Here is a 10,724-nt window from a genome sequence, read left to right on the forward strand (position 1 = left end):
GAATACGTGTACCGTTACACCCCTAATATATATATATATATATATATAAACACACACATTTACTCTATATATATAAATACATTTTTTAAATTAATATGTGAAAATGTGCTATTTAATGACATTACAGAGAGAGATTCATTAGGTACAGAAATAATAATTTATTAAATAAATATATATTTAATATGTAAAAATGACAAATGTACTATACAGTTCTTTATGTGTATGAATAAGGAAAGATGACTGAGTGCATGTAGAGGTCTGGTGTGACCACTCACCCTATAGAAAGGTTTTGGGAAAACACTTGTCTCTTTCATGCTCTGTGGTTTTATCTTTCCATGATCTGACTCATGGAAGCACTATTCCAGGTGTTCACTGTGACACCTCACAATTGAACAGCTTCGGCCCTCAGGACCCCCAATGATCCCATACAGGTGTTCACATATCTTGAGGTTTTCTGGAAGTTCAAATAAATATTATGACTTTTTGTGCATAATAATGGCAGAATATTATCATAATAAAACGTGGCACATTATGTAGCAAATATGTTTTATAGACGACATGAAATCAGATATGTGGCTTTTAGTTCATCTATCAGCTTTGAGGTCATCAGTAAACCGTTCTTGTCCAATTTCTTTCAGTCATCAGGAAAACATGTGACAGAACCTGCTTCTAATGCAATTTGCAAGAACGTAATTCAAAATCGTTCTAACTCTGCTCTTTTGTCACATGTTCATTGAACTTTTGATGCCCCACGTCACATCAGGCCTGTCCCTCACAAGACTACCATCACCATGGCTCGAGGACAGATCCGACAAGGTTACAAAGGAAGTACATTATCTTTGTTAGTCTCTCTCTCTCTGCTGACTTCACACTAATGCAGCAGCTCCTGTAAACGGAACAGATTCAATTAGAAAGCTGGTTGAAGGCCTGTTTGTTCTGGTTAGTGTGCGATAGAAGGAGCCTGACCTGAAGAACAAGACAGAAATATTCTTCTCTTAGTAGCCTGACAGAACCTTTACAGTATAAAAGAGTCCATTCTATTGCTTTTAAAGGAATAGTTCAAGCAAAAATCAACTTTATGTTTTGACGGAATACAAAAGCAAAATTTTTAATAACTTTTTTTGTACAAATGAATGGGAAATGAAGTTTTTAAGCTTCAAAAAGGATGCAAAAGTACCATAAAAGTAGTCCATGTGACTTATGAACTATATTGTAAGTCATCAAAAGTCATATTATAGATATGTGTGAAGAAATTAAATTTATTATTCACTTAAAAATAGGTAATTATTCACTGAAAATAGAAGTTATTAGATCCAACTCCAAGGACAAAAGTTAATCACATCTGAAATCTATCTTAAAGGTAAAGTTCTCCCAAAAGTTATCATTATTTTTATTTATTTATTTTAGTGCTGTCAAACGATTAATCGCGATTAATCGCATCCAAAATAAAAGTTTTTGTTTACATAATACATGTATGTGTACTGTGTATATTTATTATGTATATATAAATACACACACATACAGTATATATTTTGAAAATATTTACATGTATATACATTTATATATTTATATTCTTATATTTTATATTATATATAAATATATTTAAAATATAAACAACATATTTTTCTTAAATATATACATGCATGTGTTTGTATTTATATATACAATAAATATACACAGTATACACACATATATTATGTAAAGAACAACTTTTATTTTGGATGCGATTAATCGCGATTAATCGTTTGACAGCACTAATTTATTTATTTATTTATTATTTTGGAAATATATATATCTTCCGTGGAACACAACAGGATATATTTTGAGTAATATTAGTAACCAAACTGTTTTGATTACTATTGACTGCTGTTGTACAGAATGAATGAATGAATGAATTAATTAATTAATGAATTAATTAATTAATGAACGAACAAACTAACGAACGAACGAACAAACGAACAAACGAACGAATTAATAAATAAATGACCTAACTTTAATTTTTGGTTGAACTGTCCCTTTAAGATGGTAGTTGGATTCCAAGCAGCTGGTAATACCAGTTTAAGGTGGTCGAGGTTGGTTTTTGGAACATAGCAGGCATTTTTGTCCACCTAACCAGCCTGAACCAAACTATGTTCCAAAACATAGATACTTTAGCGATTAGCTAAATTTTCTAGAAGTGAAAGACACTTGTATTTCTTGGTTTTTATAGCAACATGCATGGTAAATCTGCATATCACAGAAATGCAAGAGGGTAACTAATCAATATAGTATCTTAATGAAGAGTAATTAGACCTAAAGTTATGGTTAAAGTAATGTCAGTAGCTGAATGAATCTGATTAGCTTTCAGTGTGTGAGTAGCCACATTACCAGCCAAAAACAATACTTGTGTCAAATCATACATTTGCACATCAGGAAAAAGGGGGAAGGAAAGAATCCGAACAGCTAGACATGTTTGAGCTTGCTTCTTGGGCAAATATCATTACAATCTTCTGCTAACCTGAAATGTCTGATCGGTCATGTGATGAGAACAGGACGCTCACATGCCTCTAAATCAATTACAGTCGATATCAACACAATCATATGCCAGCTTCTGAATATTTGCCTCTGTTGATGTCACTTGATTTGATGACCTGCAAGATATTTATCATCCATGTGAGAGTTTCATAACTCCAGGACATCCATATAAAGTACAAATATTTATAGAAATTATTTTTCAATTATGTTTCAAGAGAAGAACATGCACTTTGTGAACATTATCTATGGATTTTATGCTAAAATGTTGCCAATCAATACACCAATCTTGGATTTGAAAGCACCAGCTACCATATTCAGCTAAACAACATCATCATGTTGATGTTTATTTCTAACATATTATTTCATAATGGATTTAATTTAAACCGAGCAAACATTAACGCCTTATAGTACACTACATTTTTCAATTTGCAATTTAAGCTAATCAGTTTGTTAGAACATGACTGATTTTCTTACACCAAGCAAGTGGCTGATTGTTTTACTTAGTTACTTTTTATGAAAAGTAATGCATTATATTACTTTTGCGTTACTTTTTGTCACCCGGGCTGGGCTTGCTTATTTGTTTTTTTAATAACAAAAAAATGGTACTACCCCAGTTGGCAATAACTCACGTTACTTGTAATGCGTCACTAGTAACTTGCGTTACTTATTTGAAAAAGTAACTCAGATATTTCTTGTAAATTAAATAGTAATGCGTTACTTCACTAGTTACTTGAAAAAGTAATCTGATTACATAACTCACATTACTTGTAATGTGTTACAAGTAACTTGCATTACTTATCTGAAAAAGTAACTCAGATATTTAGTTGTCAATTTAATAGTAATGCGTTACTTCACTGGTTACTTTAACAAGTAATCTGATTACATAACTCACGTTATTTGTAATGCGTTACAAGTAACTTGCATTACTTATTTGAAAAAGTAACTCAGATATTTAGTTGTAAATTTAATAGTAATGCGTTACTTCACTGGTTACTTGAACAAGTAATCCGATTACATAACTCATGTTATTTGTAATGCGTTACTTATTTGAAAAAGTAACTCAGATATTTAATTGTAAATTTAACAGTAATGCGTTACTTCACTAGTTGCTTGAAAAAGTAATCCGATTACATAACTCATGTTATTTGTAATGCGTTACTTATTTGAAAAAGTAACTTAGATATTTAGTTGTAAATTTAATAGTAATGCGTTACTTCACTAGTTACTTGAAAAAGTAATCTGATTACATAACTCTTGTTACTTGTAATGCATTCACATGATCAGGCCTCTTCATTGCGGACACCAAACTAAACAGGTCTATTCACATTAAATTGAGTTTTTCTGGCATGTAAAACTTGCAGCTGGATATACATTATATCCAACTTTATCCCAATACACACAGTACATTCACGTAATAGCAATATATACTATGTAGTAAGCAACTTATACTATAGTAAATCTCAGCTGTCTGATTTTTATTTTGTCGTAAAATTTAGCTATGTTATTGCACAGCTCATTATATAAAGTTTGATAGATAAGTATGTTCAACTTTATCTGCATACGTACAATATGCTCATGTATGGTGAAATATGGATCTATCATCAAAAATTGTAAATTATCAGTTAGCTCTAATCTGCTACATGCGACTATAAGGCACAAAAATATTGAGATATTATAAACATTAACATCATGATTTTCTGTAAAGCATTGTGAAATCTCTATACAAATTAGGAACATAACAGGACTTTTTATTGTTATGTTAAGTTTATTTTTGAAAATGACCAAAATTTTATGCAGCACTCAATATGAATAGTTTTGGTGCAAAAACCGTTAGCCACACCAAAAGTTCAAATCAAATCCTAAACTGCTTCAGCACTCAACAGATTCAAAACCAAGCAAACTGATTGGACCCGTCAACTCCAGATCAAGTAATGCTTAAAATCCCCTTCAGAAGGAATCGTGTCTGTTGCCAAATCTATCCCGATATCAAGGCCTATCCCAAAACAAAACAGAAATGGGAAGTGATCGATTTACACTTCACAACCAAGCCAGTACCTGCTTTTAGCTGCACAGGCTTTATCCATGGAGACAAAAGAATCTGGAACAAATAAGCCTTAGAAAATATCCACCGCATGATGGTATTGTAGTCAAAAAACATGCCAGAACAGCACCAATCCACCAGCACGAGGCTCAAATAAACACGGCTGGATATCAGATGTGCCCTTTCCGAGGACCATTTATATAAGCCCTTAAAGCGCATTCATGCATTCTGATTTCCAACGCGATGCCGGTAAGTGCAAACTCCACATATGGCCCTGTCAGTGAGACACAAAATATGAACCTGTCACTGCGATTGCTTGACCAGGTCGATGCCGGCTTTTGTCATTTTACTTTCACAAGTGAATGTCACTCTGAATCAGTGCAGATCAGACGTCCATGCATATATATACTGAGGGTCAGAAGGTCACATCTTCAGCTGTAGACTGTTTTTATGATTTTACACCATGTCGTAACCAGAATCGATGTGATAAAGTGATAAGCAATAAATCTTATCCATGAAAGTTTGTTTTCGGTCTAACAGCAAGTAGCACTGAGCAACAAGATGTTTTGCTAGTTGTGTTTGGATCGGTAGCTTCGCCCAAAATGAAACGGCATCAATCTTAAATCCACAAAAAAGGTAAATAAACAATAAATATGTTCTGACTAGTTTTGAGTGTGTTGCATCGCACAGCATTTATTTGATTTAAAATACAGCAAAAACAGTAAAAATACTGTAATACATATTTGAATATGTTTTACAATGTAATTTATTCCTGTGATGCAAAGCTGAATTTTCAAGAGCCATTACCGTGTCACATGATCCTTCAGAAATCATATGCTGATTTGCTGCTCAAGAAACATTTCTATTATTATTATCAGTGTTAAAACAGCTGGTGGTACATTTATTTCAGGATTCTATGATGAATAGAAAGTTTAAAGAACAGCATTTTTTTAAATACAGTGCAAATATCTTTACTGTCACTTTAAAAAAATTGAACGTATCCTTGCCTAATAAAAGTATTCATCTCTTTTTAAAGATATTGTACTGACCACAAACGTTTGAATATATACAGACACTTACATTTTAATCAACATTTCTAATTTGTTGCAGTGCATTCTGGAATTCCAAACCTACAAATTTATGCTAATAAACTTCAACGTTCAGGTGGATTACTTGAGTAAACCATGACTAATATTGCTGACTGAATCAATAACTAATATGTTAGTCATTCTAGCGGATTTCAGGATTCTATGATGAATAGAAAGTTTAAAGAACAGCATTTTTTTAAATACAGTTTTTATGCAACAATGCAAATATCTTTACTGTCACTTTAAAAAAATTGAACGTATCCTTGCCTAATAAAAGTATTCATTTCTTTTTAAAAATATTGTACTGACCACAAACGTTTGAATATATACAGACACTTACATTTTAATCAACATTTCTAATTTGTTGCAGTGCATTCTGGAATTCCAAACCTACAAATTTATGCTAATAAACTTCAACGTTCAGGTGGATTACTTGAGTAAACCATGACTAATATTGCTGACTGAATCAATAACTAATATGTTAGTCATTCTAGCGGCTGGCAAAGCTAAAAATACACGGTTCAGATGTGCTCCAGACTGTGTGTGTTGTGTGTGATGTAATGTTTGGTGTTGTTGTGTGTTTGTACCGTTGTGTCTGCTGAGTAACAAGGGCCTGTCGGGTCCAGCTGTGAGATCTCTGACTCAGGAGGATGTGGCGCAGACGCTCAGCTCCCCCTCAGCTCTTGAATGTGTGCCTTGAGGAAACACCACCCGCGCCAGCTCAAGTCCTGAGCATTGTCTAAGTCAACAATCAAAAGGGAAAAGCCTGGAGAGTCCATCTTTGGCTTGGGATTTATTGGTCTCTCTAGGGAACACCTTGACAAAATTCCTACAACGTTTTATAGGTTGTTTAAAGATTTTATTTGGATGAAGTACATAATAATTAATGCATTTAGCAGACAAAATGCATTAATTTTTATCCAAAGCAACTTACAGTGCATTCAGGCTATACATTATTTACCAGTATGTGTGTTCCCTGGGAATCGAACCCACAACCATTTGCGCTGCTAACGCAATGCTCTACCACTGAGCCACAGGAACATATATATAAGCATATCATATGCTGATTAATTAATCAGGTTTCAGTATTTGCTGAGAACGAGAATACATTATTAGACATGTAAAACATTTATAGTAGTTACAAAAAGTAGCTTTAGAAGTCAATTTAAAATCATTTCATTTCCATATCATTAAACATAAGCCTATAACTGCCATACAATTCATTTTACAAATGTTAACAATTAAGAATTATTATCAATAAACAAAAAATTTAACTTTAATTTAAAAAATGATTAAAATGTAAATAGTAATTATTAAAATGTCTATATATTTTTTTACAGTTATTAATCATGAAGAATTACTACTAATAATGTTAACTTTATTTGTAATTTCAGTTTAAATAATTATTAAAATATATTTATGTAAAAATGTTTCATAATGGTTAATAATGAAAAATTAAGATTTAAATACAAAATACTTTTTAATTTCAATCATTATTAAAATCTAATTATATAAACATTTTCCAGTTGTTAGTCATTAAGAATTATGATTATACTAATTTTAAATTAAAATATAATTATATAATGTAAACAACAATAATATTAATAATATTATATATTGTAAATTGTATAATTAATACTTGATTTTTTCACATTAAATATAAAAATGGGTTTCCATCCAAATGCATCACATCACAACCATTTTTTCTCAATATTACAGTTTTTACAGAAAATCATACTTTTACATTTAAAGTTTACAAGCAAAAATAAAAGTGTATGAATTTTCCATCTGTGCAAGTGTTGCTCATCAGCATTCAGGCGCCGTCGTGTGTAAAATGGAAACTGAGTCACTGCACAAGTTTTGGGAGTGTTTCAACAGCCTCGAGAAAGGAATGATATCTGGTGGAAGGTGATGATAATAGTAACATTATAGTGCACTTCGGGGACTTTTGAACATTCAGAATGAATGAGCCAAGCATTTCATTCTTCTTCAGCTCTGTTTTTTCCATTTGAGTCACTTTTTTTCCTCTCTCTCTTCATGTCTGCGGGGGTCATTTCTGATCTCGCATCACTTGGCAAGCATCCGCTTTGGATGATTTTGCCTTAAAGGGGTCATATGATGCGATTTCAATTTTTCCTTTCTCTTTGAAGTGTTACAAGCTCTTGGTGCATAAGAAAACTCTGCACAACACCTGATTCACTCGCACTAGTTCTTTGCGCAATTAGTTCGAATTAAATCAACTAAATTTTGAAAACAACAAAGTTTTCCGTGTGTGATTACATAGCTGGAGATGGGCGCTTGAACGGTAAATTACTGAATTTGTTGCCTGAAAGCATCTCTGGGATGTGAGATTTCTGCCGTTGAAGCGGATAAGAGGCCAGACACACTCACAGAGAGATAACGTCAACCTGCACTAGTCTCTGCCTGCTGCTGATATACGGGTGAGTTATCTGCTCTGGATCAGTTCAGAGGTCTGGTGAACTGCAGAGGTTTAGTGCAGCTTGCTGCCAAAACTAGACCACAATGGACACTTCAGAGTGATGTTAAGATGCTGAGTGCACTCTTAGAAAAAAGGGTACAAAAGTTGTCACTGGGGTAGTACCTTTTCAAAAGGTACTGGTATGTACACTTTAGGCATTAATATGTACACTTTAGGTACTACTAAGTACACTTTAGGCACTAGTATGTACACTTTAGGCACTATTATGTACACTTTAGGCACTAATATGTACACTTTAGGCACTAGTATGTACACTTTAAGTACTAGTATGTACACTTTAGGCACTAGCATGTACACTTTACACTTTAGACACTAATATGTATACTTTAGGCACTAGTATGTACATTTTATGCACTAGTATGTACACTTTAAGCACTAGTATGTACACTTTAGGCACTAGTATGTACACTTTAGGCACTAGTGTGTACACTTTAAGCACTAGTATGTACACTTTAGGCACTATTATGTACACTTTAGGCACTAAACTGTACACTTTAAGCACTAGTATGTACACTTTATGCACTAGTATGCACACTTTAGCCACTAGTATGTACACTTTAGGCACTAGTGTGTACACTTTAGGCACTAGTGTGTACACTTTAAGCACTAGTATGTAGAGAGATAACGTCAACCTGCACTAGTCTCTGCCTGCTGCTGATATACGGGTGAGTTATCTGCTCTGGATCAGTTCAGAGGTCTGGTGAACCGCAGAGGTTTAGTGCAGCTCGCTGCCAAAACTACAAACAGACTACAATGGACACTTCAGAGTGATGTTAAGATGCTGAGTGCACTCTTAGAAAAAAGGGTACAAAAGTTGTCACTGGGGTAGTACCTTTTCAAAAGGTACTGGTATGTACACTTTAGGTACTACTAAGTACACTTTAGGCACTAATATGTACACTTTAGGCACTAGTATGTACACTTTAGGCACGAGTATGTACACTTTAGGCACTAGTATGTACACTTTAGGCACTAGTATGTACACTTTAGGCACCAATATGTACACTTTAGGCACTAGTATGTACACTGTAGGCACTAGTATGTACACTTTAGGCACTAGTATGTAAACTTTAGGCACTAATATGTACACTTTAAGCACTAGTATGTACACTTTAGTATGTACAATTTAGGTACTAGTATGTACACTTTAGGCACATTTTAGGTACTAATGGCCCTGTCCAAAATGGAACACTTTATGTGCACTTGCGGTCTTACGCCGCATGCGCGTGTCCGTTAAGTCCACGAGAACGTAGGGTGTCCCATTTGTCATTTTTATGTTCAGAGGGGTGCTCACGAGCGCCCCCTTTGCGGGCTGATATGCGCCCTCGATGCGCAGCAGACTTCTACCTGACAGTTAAAGCGGCATTACGTCATGAAAGTGCAGACTCAGAGGAAGACCGCGAGGGTTTAGGACACCCTCAAAACTGCCTTGAAACCACCTATATAACTGTGGAGCAAACCCCTATTAACAACCTAGCAACCACTCAGAATATTAGCAATGACCTAGCAACCACCTAAAACACCCTAGCAACAATATAACAATATAAGTTGTTAACCTTAACATCTAGCCACCATCAAGAACATCCCTAGCCACGGATTAGCAACAACCTAGCCCACTCAGAACACCCTAGCAACCACCTAGCAACCAACAACAGCAACCACCAAGAAACCCTAGTAACCATTCAGATAATCTGGTTTTGGAAGAATCTGATGGGAAATATTTGAGTTCCCATTGAGATCTCTGATTTTGGCAAATGAGTTTGAGACGTTGCTGGGATGTTTTTTGAAACTAAATGTGACAAATGTCTGATTATACAAAAAAAAAATATCTGAGGCTTCAGCAAAGGTCTGCATTTAAACTCTTCGGTATCTAGGAGAAAAATTCCATCAGTTATGATGCTTCTTTCCTCTGGTGTGGAAGTAGATCAGCTTGCGTACGAATATCCTAATACATCAATAATTTTCTTATCTCCATTACATGGAGGGGTTTGTTAGAGGGATCTACATCAGCCAGATGACGTAAATCGAGACATCAATGAAGAGATAAATTGGTTTGTTTTGGCTCTAGAGCCAAATGCAATAAAAACCCAAATTCTTACTGTTTAAACATTCTGCAGTTGAGCGGAGCATCAGGAAACCTCAGCACTGTAGCACATCACAGCAGATGGACGGATGGGAGAGTTACGGTGTCTTACGAGGACGCTGAACATCAAAGGCTCGTGCCATGGACCTGTGACGCTCTCATCTGATAACAGGCCCTCTGTGTCTTTCTCTTAATCTCTTACACTGAAGCTCTTCTACCTCTTTTATGATGTCTGACCACGGCTGGAATCCAGACCTGATAATCCTGACCGAACCCTAGGAATGTGTGGAGAAAATAGAAAACAGGCATGGATGGACACAAGATGAGCTTAGCAAGTGCTTAGTGGCGCCAAGTTGATCTTTGCTATTCATATTGAGTTAAAATTTGAACAGTCACGTACCTTAAATATTAAACCTCTTTTCTTCGGAATATTTAAAAGTGTAGATATATGTAGATATGTCTCTTCCACAGGTCAGTGATGGTAGCATATTCATGTAC

Source organism: Sinocyclocheilus rhinocerous, unplaced genomic scaffold, assembly GCF_001515625.1.
Source record: "Sinocyclocheilus rhinocerous isolate Xijiao unplaced genomic scaffold, SAMN03320098_v1.1 scaffold97, whole genome shotgun sequence".
NCBI classification, from domain to species: Eukaryota; Metazoa; Chordata; class Actinopteri; order Cypriniformes; family Cyprinidae; genus Sinocyclocheilus; species Sinocyclocheilus rhinocerous.